This window comes from Cotesia typhae, unplaced genomic scaffold, assembly GCF_013202065.1.
Source record: "Cotesia typhae breed Kobodo isofemale line unplaced genomic scaffold, CoteBio_Ctyphae scaffold_121, whole genome shotgun sequence".
Classification (NCBI taxonomy): Eukaryota; Metazoa; Arthropoda; class Insecta; order Hymenoptera; family Braconidae; genus Cotesia; species Cotesia typhae.
The window spans coordinates 5,248,374-5,259,753 of record NW_027423773.1 but is presented as its reverse complement, the minus strand read 5'-3'; the positions used below and the strand labels follow the sequence as shown (position 1 = coordinate 5,259,753).

General features: G+C 34.8%; 1 protein-coding gene across 1 annotated transcript in view; it reads right to left on the bottom strand.

Annotated features, from left to right (window-relative positions):
* Lmx1a (LIM homeobox transcription factor 1 alpha) overlaps positions 1-11,380 on the bottom strand; it is a 271,702-nt gene that overhangs the window by 201,811 nt on the left and 58,511 nt on the right. The gene's annotated exons all lie outside the window — the stretch shown is intronic.

Below are 11,380 nucleotides of genomic sequence, written 5' to 3'. Positions count from 1 at the left end.
AATAAAAATACACCAAGATATTTAATTATTTTTACTAATGCTTAGTAAACGCCGAGTCTTTCAATCTAGCCTGAACTTTTTCGACTATTAACTTTTTTTCATCTTCAGTAAGGTTTCTTACGTCGATCCATCCTGGACACTTGCGTTTTATCACACTCGTAGAAACAACTTCTTCAAAGACTTCACCTTCGTGAACATCATCAAGATCTTCATCAGCATTTTGTTGATTTGAAGAATTGTCCGCAGCTACAGGGTCTTGTGTTACATTTTGGCTGCTTACACATTTACGTTTCACCTTAGAAAAACAAGCATGTTGGAGAATTGGTGTCGAACTGTATTCTTTAACAATTTTTTCGTGCTTATTTTTCCATTCACATTTTTTATCAGTCGCAGATAAGATATCTAATTGATCTCCTTTTCTAAAATAAAAATTTATGTCATTAAATAATTAATTCCTTTTGCTCTGTGAGAATTGAGGTTAGAAAATCACTTACCGGTAACAATATAATAAAGCAGCTACTACGTGTTTACATTGTGTTCCTTTGCCAGCCTTGCATGAACATTTTAAACTTAAAATTTTTCCGGATTTTGAAACTGATCCCTCAATTTCGTGAGGTTTTTCTTTCAAATGAGATGTTTGTAAGCACAATGCCGAAAATGTCACAACATCACTGTTTATACTTTCAATATTTTTACCACATTTTAGTAAATGACCTGCTGCTATTATTCTGTCAGCATCTTTAATATTTTTCTGAGCTGGATTTGATCCAACCCAGTTAAAAATTTCCTCGATGGTAAACATAAATAAATAAAATTCACAACACTAATCTCATGTAAACATATCAGTAACTCTTTAATTGCACACAATACGTAGCCATGTTTTTTAAGCCACGCCCACTGGTCAGTTCCCAATACGGTCATTATTTCCAGAGTTATTGATTTCCAAAGTAAAAAAACACTTTTTTGCTTTGATTGACGATAACTCCGCGGCAAATTATCGTACAGGCTTTTTGATTACGTCAAATTAAAGGGTATTAAATTTACTAAAAGAGCTTTTAAACGAAACAATCGAAAAAATTTTTTTGAAGCCCGTAGACCTTTTTTAAGACGAAAAAAAATTTCGAAAAATTTTTTTTCAGTAGTTTTCTTAGGATTTCTCCAGACCTGACGATGACAAAAAATTTTCATGGTCATATCTAAAAACTAGACACTTGGAGCTACAATTTGCTTTTTTTTTTTTTCTGTGCGATCATTTTCCTCGGAGTTACAGCTCGCTGAAAATCACCAAAAAATTTGGAATTTTTTTTATATCCCTTAATTTTTGTGACTAGTGTATTAAGTTGTTCCTGATTTAGGTGTCGAGGATTGGAACATCCTGAATTGTTCCTGGCGCCCAATAACCGACCACGACGAACGAATACGCCAATTATCTTGGACCTGTTGGCCCATCGACGTATCCAGAGCCAATCAGCCATTATAATATATATATACAGGGTGATTCAGAATGACCTTCACAGCGGAAAACTGTAGATAGAGGAGTCGATTCTAAGAATAAAGTTCCTTAGTCGCTTTTCGATATTTTCAATAGTTTTTGAGTTATTCAAAATGTAAATTGACCAATCACAGACAAGCTTTAGAAATTAAAAAAAAATAAAAAAGAATAATAAATAAGTTAAGTAACACTGCCACAGCAGACTTCAAGTTAAATGATATTTATTTAATTTGAAAAGTTCGATTTCTCACAGAAAAAAAAAAAACAAAACATGCAATTACAACCTAGAACGTATTTGTATATTTTTTTGTATCTTTTCCTTTTCACAGAAAACATTATTGACTTAAGATGATGCAATTATTAAAAATATAACTTCCGGAGAATTGACAAAATAAATTACGTATTTTTAAATACGTCTCGCTGAATATCTCGCTGGACGTCTCGCCGGACATCTCGCTGGCCGTCCCGCTGAGAGTCTCGCAAATATGCTATGACATACATCAAGCGCTTAGCGAAGTCCTGAGCAAGACCGAGCAAGCAAAATCAAAGATTTTTCAATAATTATTTTATGTATTGTCTATATCTATATTTTTGTCTGTTTGAAATTGCTATTATTGCAATAAGACAATTTTATTAGTTAAAATTTTTTATTTATTCTTGGTTGAAGTTTATATATTTAAAAATACATAATTTATTTTGTCAATTTTCCGGAAGTTATATTTTTAATAATTGCATCATCTTAAATCAATAATGTTTTCTGTGAAAAGGAAAAGATAAAAAAAATATATATATATATATATATATATATATATATATATATATATATATATATATATATAAATACGTTCTAGGTTGTAATTGCATGTTTTGTTTTTTGTCTGTGAGAAATCAAACTTTTCAAATTATGTTGAAAAAAGCCAAAATCATCAATTGACATCAAAAATCGCACGGACCATGACTAGAGAACTAGTCATGGTACTAACAAAAGCACGGACCTTAACGAGAGAGCTAGTGGAAAATTACTCTAATATAGTGGGAAATTATTCAAAATTGTTATTGGGCCGCTACCTTCAAAACCCCCACTCAGTCCATCGGAGCTGCCGGGCCAGTGAATTGACTGACTCCAATCCCCTCTCAAATCAACAGACTGTTTAAAAAGAGGAGCGAGGAGAGCTACCACACAGTCCACTTCTAACTACTGAGCGAAGCAGAAGAAGAAGAAGAAGAAAAAGAAAGAAGCCAATCGTCTACTGTAAGCGAGCAAGGCTTACTATACAGTGCAGTATTTTTGGATACCAAGCGAGCGAGGCTTGTATATCCACGACTCAACAATCGGACAAACTCGGATCATCTCGGCTACACCAAACGCTGACTAGCATCGTTAAATCAGTTCTTTTGAGAACTAAACTTTAAACAGTTCTTTTCAGAACTAATCAATTCTCACTCCCATTTTGAGAGTGAGAATAAGTCTTCTCAAGACTACTGAAGGCTCTTATTTAAGAGCGTGTGACTAACAAGTCATCTCAGGACTACTACGTAGTCCAAAACAATCGGTCTTTTTCAAGGCCAACAAATTATTATATTTGCAAGAAAACATACCCAAGTTCCTCTATCTACAGTTTCCCGCTGTGAAGGTCATTCTGAATCACCCTGTATATAAATAAAAGGGAAAAAAGTACATGCACTCATATTTGAAACCGATACTCATAATTAAAGTAAACTGATATGAAGGAGGTATTCAGTCATCAAGAATTAAGGCAAATGACTATATGCTTCGTAGATCGTGTAAGAAAAAGATGAATTGTTTTAGGCTGTTTTAAACTTTCGGTTGACAAACAGAGTAGTTAGCTGATCTGATGTATTTGAGATGACGGGAACCAGTAATGGTGTAATTAAGTAGTCTCAGTGTGGTCCATAGACAGGACAATTTACAATTTTGTGCTCTAAGGTATCATTTCTGAATTGGTGCCAAATCGTACAATGAAGTTGTAGATTAATATTATAGAGAATTTCCTTGAAACTTAATAAATGGGCACACTGCAAGCTTCTAGGATGAATTTAATTTGGGAAACCGAGTTATATTTTGTAACTGGGTACGTTGTAATCTCGGGTAGTTAATACTTGATATTCAGTAAATTGTCAATGCAGCACGAGCTCACGATGACCTCGGACATTTAGCTAGCAGGAAGCGGGACGATAGACCAGAGCCGAGTGCAAGTAAGCAGCGATCGGCGGAATTCAGAAGAGATTTTGCCACCGAACGTTCCGGATACATTACCAAATTATAAGGTTAATAGCTAATCGCGCGTTTTTTTAAATTGAATGAAGCGATGTTTTATATATTTATTGTTGTAACGTGGCTGGTCTTAACTGGTCGCGTAATCTACTATTTAATGAAAATAAAATTTGTTGTTTATTTAAAGTAGATAACTAAGCAAAAATTTAATGCAAGAAATTAGCTAAGTGAATTTACATGCGAACTGGGCTAAAAAGACACAATTATTACACCCGGAGTGTAACCAACTCAAAGCCGTAGCTTGTAAGAGTCGATGCTGCTCAAGATGCCTGTAGCTTTAGATTTTATGGCTGACCAGGCCCACAGCTTTCAAAGCTATAAATAGCTAAATTAATTTCATTTGCGTATGAAATATGGTCCAGGGCATATCGTGGGTGGCGATACTCGTTGAAAGATAGGTTCAGCTCCGACAATAAATCGACCTCTACCGCGTACTGCTCCGCTGATCGCTTAATATGAGAAAATGGAATTAAATGGTCGTCAAAATACAAATATCGAAAATACAGCTCAAAGTATGTTCAATACCGCGTTCAATTCTTATCAATATGCCACCTAACTCACAACAAGTACTACTACCACTTCGGTGTACTTTAACGTTGTCCAGCGGTGATAGATTTCTCGTGGCTGCAGTTGGACCGACTATTGGGTCAGAAACATACGAATTGACCGAAGTGATCGACAAACCAAGACCTTCCTCGATAACAATGAAACGACACTATCTTCAACAAAATGGATGACTGCTCGAGACCCATGGAGTATACGACGTGTCAAGGAAGATTGACAACTAATATGCGTCGCATTAGTTAATTGTTATACGATATACTCCTTGTTAACTAACAATCGGATTCTTATCGTTTTAGTGTAAATTGAAATGCCGTTATTATTAAATAAATTATGAAAATTGATAAAATATTATGTTATAACACGGTGAATTATATTTAATAAAAAATATTAATTACAGATGATTAAATTACAAACGTTGAACAGAGACTGAATGCATGCATCTTTCGCGTACATAAATTAGCATAGAGAAGTGCGGAGACGTTCTAGCGCCACTCTCAAACGATTTTTGTACTATTAAGGTACGGTTAGCGGTTATCAATTAATTTATAATCGGACTTTCACAAGTTATCTGCCAACGATATCAGCATCAGATGGTACATTGGCATTTACCTATTTTGATCAAACTGGCCACGTTGCATTGTTTAGTTCATAATCAATAAATATAATATACTAATTACAATGCAAGTTTTACGTCTAAGGAAATTGATTGTTGCGGTTGAAAAAACTTCAAGAATGTTATTATCCCTGAGAATAACCCGGACGACAAAGAGGGCAGGAGAACAAGCCGTGGCTGGAAGTTGGTCCGAAGAATCGTCGATTTGCAAGGTACCATGTTATGTCTCGTAGACGAGAATTAGACTGTAGTTATTACTCAGTCTAATTTTCTCTTCTGGGCAAGGTTTCTTTGTTAGAATAAGTGTATTAAATAATCGCAGTTGCAATTTATCATGTATTAGAAAATTTTTGAGGTCTGATACCCAGAAAATTTGAGTTTGACCTTGAGACGGGTTTTATGATAAATTTTTACGCGTCATTTTAGAAATCATAATTCATCTAATCAGTTGGAATAATTATGGATAATTTCGTCTAAAGTAAACTTATTTAAATGATCGTTGGTTTGGAATTTTATAAGAAAATGGTCGCAAGTGAGTTTCTACGAAGTAATATTTTAACTGCATTTCCGAAACCCAAGGTCACGTTTACGACCGTCATCAGACCCTTTTGTGTTAAGAATGGTCATTTGTTAATTTTCGTTACTTTATTTTATGATTTTTACATTTTGTTTCAAAATAATTTGGTTGAGTGAGAGAGAGTGAGAGAGTTGACGAGTAATGTCTTAAAAATAGTACGGTTTTTCCTCTATATCAAAAGTTTGCAATGAAAACTTGGTAATTTGGTAATACGAAAATAGGTGAAGAAATTTGGAAGTCACGTGGTCTACATACCCATGAATTAAGATACGGTTTCCCCTCTCTTTCACGGATATAATTGAAGTATTATAATTATAGAATTTTCAAATTGAATTCAGAGCATGCGTGCGAGAGTAACTATTGTACAATAAATAATTGGTAACCACGAATTATTTCTCTTATTATTTCCAGATAATTTCCTAATTCTCTCTACCCTGTAGACCAACTCTCATGTTCTTTTTGGTTTTTAAGATACCGTTATACCAACCTGGTGGTACCCTTAAAGTTAACGTCTTATAATTTCATCTTATTTATAATTAATATTATTTTAAAAAGTCACGGCTGCTATTAAACGGATCAACAAAATACCCGTTTCAGCTTGTATCGACGGTCAATTTATCAACCTCTACAATAGTGAGGCATAATTCATGTTGTAACAGTTTTACCTGCTCAGGTTGGCTCCTAATCAATTTTAAATTTAACTAAACAAAACTAACAACAATAAAAATTACCAGGGCGCCACCAGGATTATTAATCGCGGTTCCTGGAACCGGTCCAGAGCTGAGAAAACTTATCTTAGGGTAGAGAGAGTGGAGGAAGGTGCTGTTAAATAATAAAAATTTAATTAACAATCTGATCAGTTTTATTAACAATAAAAATTTAACAAACTTAACAAATTTAAGCGCTCACACACACACTTATAATCTAACGAAGCGGAGAATAACTGCGAAATAAACGATATTTACAAACGAACCTCCAATTAACGATACGATTACTAGACGGGCTTTTTCGAACAAACGGTCTCCCACACCTGTCTTAAAACTAATTGGGCTTTTTCGAACAAACGGTCTCCCACACCTGTCTTAAAACTAATTGGGCTTTTTCGAACAAACGGTCTCCCACACCTGTCTTAAAACTAATTGGGCTTTTTCGAACAAACGGTCTCCCACACCTGTCTTAGAACTAAACTTAAAACTATAAGTCCACCGGACTAACAACAAACTAACTCCACACTTAAAATTAAGTCCACAGGACTACCGAACTTAACACTATTAGCACTCTCTATCACGCATAACCCGTTCAATTCTTCACACACATAACCCACACTTCGCTTAAATAATTATATTTTTGATAAAATATTTAAATTAAATTATTCAATCATTAGTAAATTAATAAAACGACAACCAATATTCAATTTACAACCAATTCTCAATTCCAATTGTTAATTTTAATTCCGTTAAAATTTTAGATGGATTAAAATTCTTCAGTAACTTATTGTCATGGTCTTAAGAATATAACAATACTTATTTAGAACAAAAGGTCTTAATGCCTTGTATTAACTTTTGATAACTAAATAAATTAATCACAATATAAATTTTTACATCACTTCAAAATTATTAACACAAATTTAATTAATTAATTCTGACTAAGTTTTTACTGTGACAATTTTTGACTCAATTAACTAATTCCTAGGACTTAATGTCCATGCCGATAATTATCAAATTAGAGTAAAATTAATTTAATTAATTCACGGACTTAATCCCGAAATTATTAAATTCACACTTGACGGAATAGTTTTATAATATAATATTCTCAATAAATAATTTCTAATATAATATTCTTAATAATTTTCCACTCTATATTATCCTCGATAATTAATTCTCAATATAGAATTCTTAATAATTAATTCTTAATATAAAACATTATCACTAGCGTTCTACTCGTCTTATAAATTATAAAAATTCGACACGAGTCGAAATAGTCAAATTCAATTGCTAGAACATTCGCTAGTCAAGTCTTTGCTTGACCTTGGGTATTGGAATTTATGCGACACACAACTGACGCTTGACGAAAATTCCACGAATAAAAATTTGTCTATTTTTCTCAATGACAAAAATCAATCAATTTTACTCAGTTAATTATTGAAAAATTAATTTAATGAATTTTCTTAGATGTTAGTTAATTGATTGAAAACTTTTAGATATTAAAACTTCCCCCGCAAGGTCGATCGAGCGATCCCCGGGTATAAACCCCCATGAAAATCACTTAATCCAAAAACTAGCAAATGTTCTACGATTTATTTATTGAATTAAATTTTCGTCGATTAACGATCCAATTGATAAATAATTAGGAGAAGTAACTGGGCATTGGATAAACCGCGGTCCACTTCCTTCCCACAGAGCAATAATTGACACCTTGACGAACAAAACGATGATCTAACTCACTCATTGAGGATGAAGTCCTAGTTGTAGTTGGCTTCCTTCGTCTCGTCACTACTCTCGGGAACGGTCCTTTTTGATTTCCGTGGCACTCAGTCTGGCGGTCACACTACTTCTCCCTGTTCCGCTGCACGGCTCACCTATTTTAACCCAAACTCACCCCCTCCTATTCTCCCTTTAGGCCCGAAGATCGAGACGCGCCAGTGCTATGTCGAATAATTATCGATATTCGGTGACTTATCGATTAAGGGTAATTTTACCCTGTTACAATGTTTTAATTCCACACTGGAAGTATCGTGAGTGTGGAGGAGCCTCTTAAAGAATTGCAGTTGTGATCTTTTTAACAAGTCGAGTTACCACAGTCTCCATGTATGAGAAGCATAGAGGAGTGTGCTAGCAACGATACTGTTATATGTTCTGAAAGTACCCACTCAGGACTCAGCTTTCCGACTCAAGCGCTGATCCCGTGAAAGACACTCTCAGGTATGTATAGTCGTCGGTCCATTCAACTAGTTTCCTCTCACAGACTTACCTCATTCTCTCCTTTAAACCACTCCTCCCATTATTTACACATTTTGTTTTATCCAAATTTGCATTCCACGAGTTTCGAGATCAATATTCTTCGAGTACAGTTAGCTTATGTTTGCGATCAAAAGTTCGATTAGCTAGAATGACTAAGTCATCCTCGCAAAGGAGCATCACGAGGTCATACAGGCTGTTTATCTGTACAACAGTAACATCTTCATTTTTTTTAAAATCTACTAAGTCGTGAAGGTAAAGTATAAATAAGATTCGACTCAAGATTTCTCCTTAAAGAACTCGCTTTGTGATCTCAAACGACCCTAAGAGGTAGTTACTGATCTTAACTTGTAGATTTGCTTTGTCATGTAAATTTTTCAGTATTCTGATCAGTTTTAGGACTACCCTTAGGTGGTAAAGTTTTTTCCAGAGGACACTGTAAAGCACTGAGACGAAACCTATCGTAAAATCAACGAAGAGTCCGCATAGACGGCCCTTTGTGTTAGCTAAGTTTAATTGTATTGCCGAGAGTAGAGTAATAATATTATGAGCAGAAATTTTGTTAGGCATGAAGCCCGCTTGTTCGTCTAGCAGGGCTCCATTGAGATCAATCCAGCGGATCAATTTTTTTTTTCAGTATTGTGGTAAATATTTAAGTTATTATATTGATCATCGCGAGTTCCTCATAGTTGTTAGGGTCAGATCTGTCTCTTTTTCTGTAACGCATATACTGGAACGTGGTAGATTTTATTCGACGCCCAACACCTTGAGTCTTATAACCTTCCACGCTCGAATCAAATGTCGTGAATGCTATGTGTGAATGAATGAAAATGTCACTCATTTCTTATGAATTTATTTTGAAAAAATACGCAACGCGGAACGAGTGACGAAGCTAGAACGAGCAGCAGCGAGTACGGGTCTACAAATTGGAGTGACAAGGATAGAGATACGTCGACAACATGCGATGATCAAAGTGAACGAGGCACCGAGCGGCGTAAACATCCAAGAGGTCCAGGTACCAATCGACGCTGCGTTGCCGCATTTTCCATACTACGATCACTATCGATGACAGTAAGTTTGTCAGTACTGCAGGAGCAGAGAAGACTTAAAACCGTTGTGTAGGTCCGTTGACTGTTTTATAGACCTAGATCAACTATCGACTGGGATCAATTACACGGGAAACGATAACTAGCGCCGCCAACTTCAACGAAAGAAGAAACGGGTACTTCTCCGTGGAGAGGACGACTCAAAGCTGGACTATTGACGGATACGGACGTGCCTTTGCGTGCTCCTAAACATGAATTTAATTTTGAAGTTATGTTGCGACTTTGTTTATTTGAAATTAATTCATTAACTAGTAGTAACTGTTTAATTGATTATTTATTGAGTCGTCGAAGATGATGCTCTATTACTCAAAAAGCCGACGTTTTGTTCAGTGTTGAATTCATCATTTAGAGCCCACGTTAGATTTTTGTAAAATATTTTGACTATCAAAATAGTACGCAAGGATTCGACGCTTTTCGATTGTTCTTTTTATGATATTATTGTATAGTGGGATTGTTGAGTTATGAATGCGAGTGTGTACAAGAAAATTGTATGTATAAGACACCCTGACGAGAATCCGCAAGAGGGTTAGGTCAATCAATCCATAGTTAAGTTTTTTGTTTGTATCAATCCTCCGCTCGCCCTTCCCACGTCATGCAATATCGTAGCCTGTAAGCAAATTATGTTGAAATTATAGGATTCTTTGAAAAATTACCTGAAGTATTGGTTGACCACGTCACGATTGAGCAGAAAATATCAAACTTACTTGGGGTGTGCCAACTACCTAGATTACCTAGCACCTGACAATTTCAAAACACAATCCTCAATCTCTGTTTTTTCAGCAGTTAAAATGGAATGAGTTCCAAATTCGTTCGTTCTTGGCAATCTCAGCAATCTTTTTTCGTAGGATTCAGCATTAGATTTTTTAATTTTAACTATAGTGGAAATTCTATACAGGGTGTCTCTGAAGTGGCGGGAGTAATTGTTGGGGTCGATAGAGAAAAAAATACTGAATCGAAAGTTCCTGAGCCAAAAATTTTTTTGGGCCATAGAATTTGAGTTATGAATTAAAAACGATAGCCAATCAGAAGCGCGCTATTCGAGAAATGAAAATGAGCGGGGAAGTAGAGGAGACGCGAGAGTGAGATGCTGCAATAGCAGCTTACTCGCTCACACAAAGCCGAGCATGAGAGGGGATTGTGACGCTATGAGCCGAGTACGTAAGTGTGAATGAGTGGATGTATGAGGTCGCAAGCGGACGGCTTAATGTATGAGTGTGTGTCCGTGTATCGCAGCATTATTGGAGGCGTTGTAACGCTGAATTAAAGCTAACCGGGTACTCTAAGACAGAGGAAAAAATTTTAATTTTTATTTTTATTCGAAAAAATTTAATAAAAAAAAATAAAAAGGCCCAAGACTCAACCGGACCCAACCAAACGGATGGAAAACTTTCATTTCTCATTTATTTTGCTGGGAATTATTCTGTAAAATAATTTTTCAATTAATCGTCAGGTAAAATGTCAAAAAATAAATTAAAACAAACATTGAACTCAAGTCCCAATAATTTTGATATTTTAATTAAAATTATTTTTTTAATTAATTGACAGGTAAAATGTCAAATAAGGAATTGAAAAAAAAATCGCTCTCGAGTCCTGATAATTTTGATATTTTTATTAAAATTATTTATCAGTTAATTAACAGGTAAAATGTCAACTAATAAATTAAAAAAAAATTGAACTCAAGTCCGAATAATTTTGATATTTTAATTGAAATTATTTATCAGTTAATTGACAGGTAAAATGTAAAAAAATATACTAAAAAAAAATCGCTCTCGAGT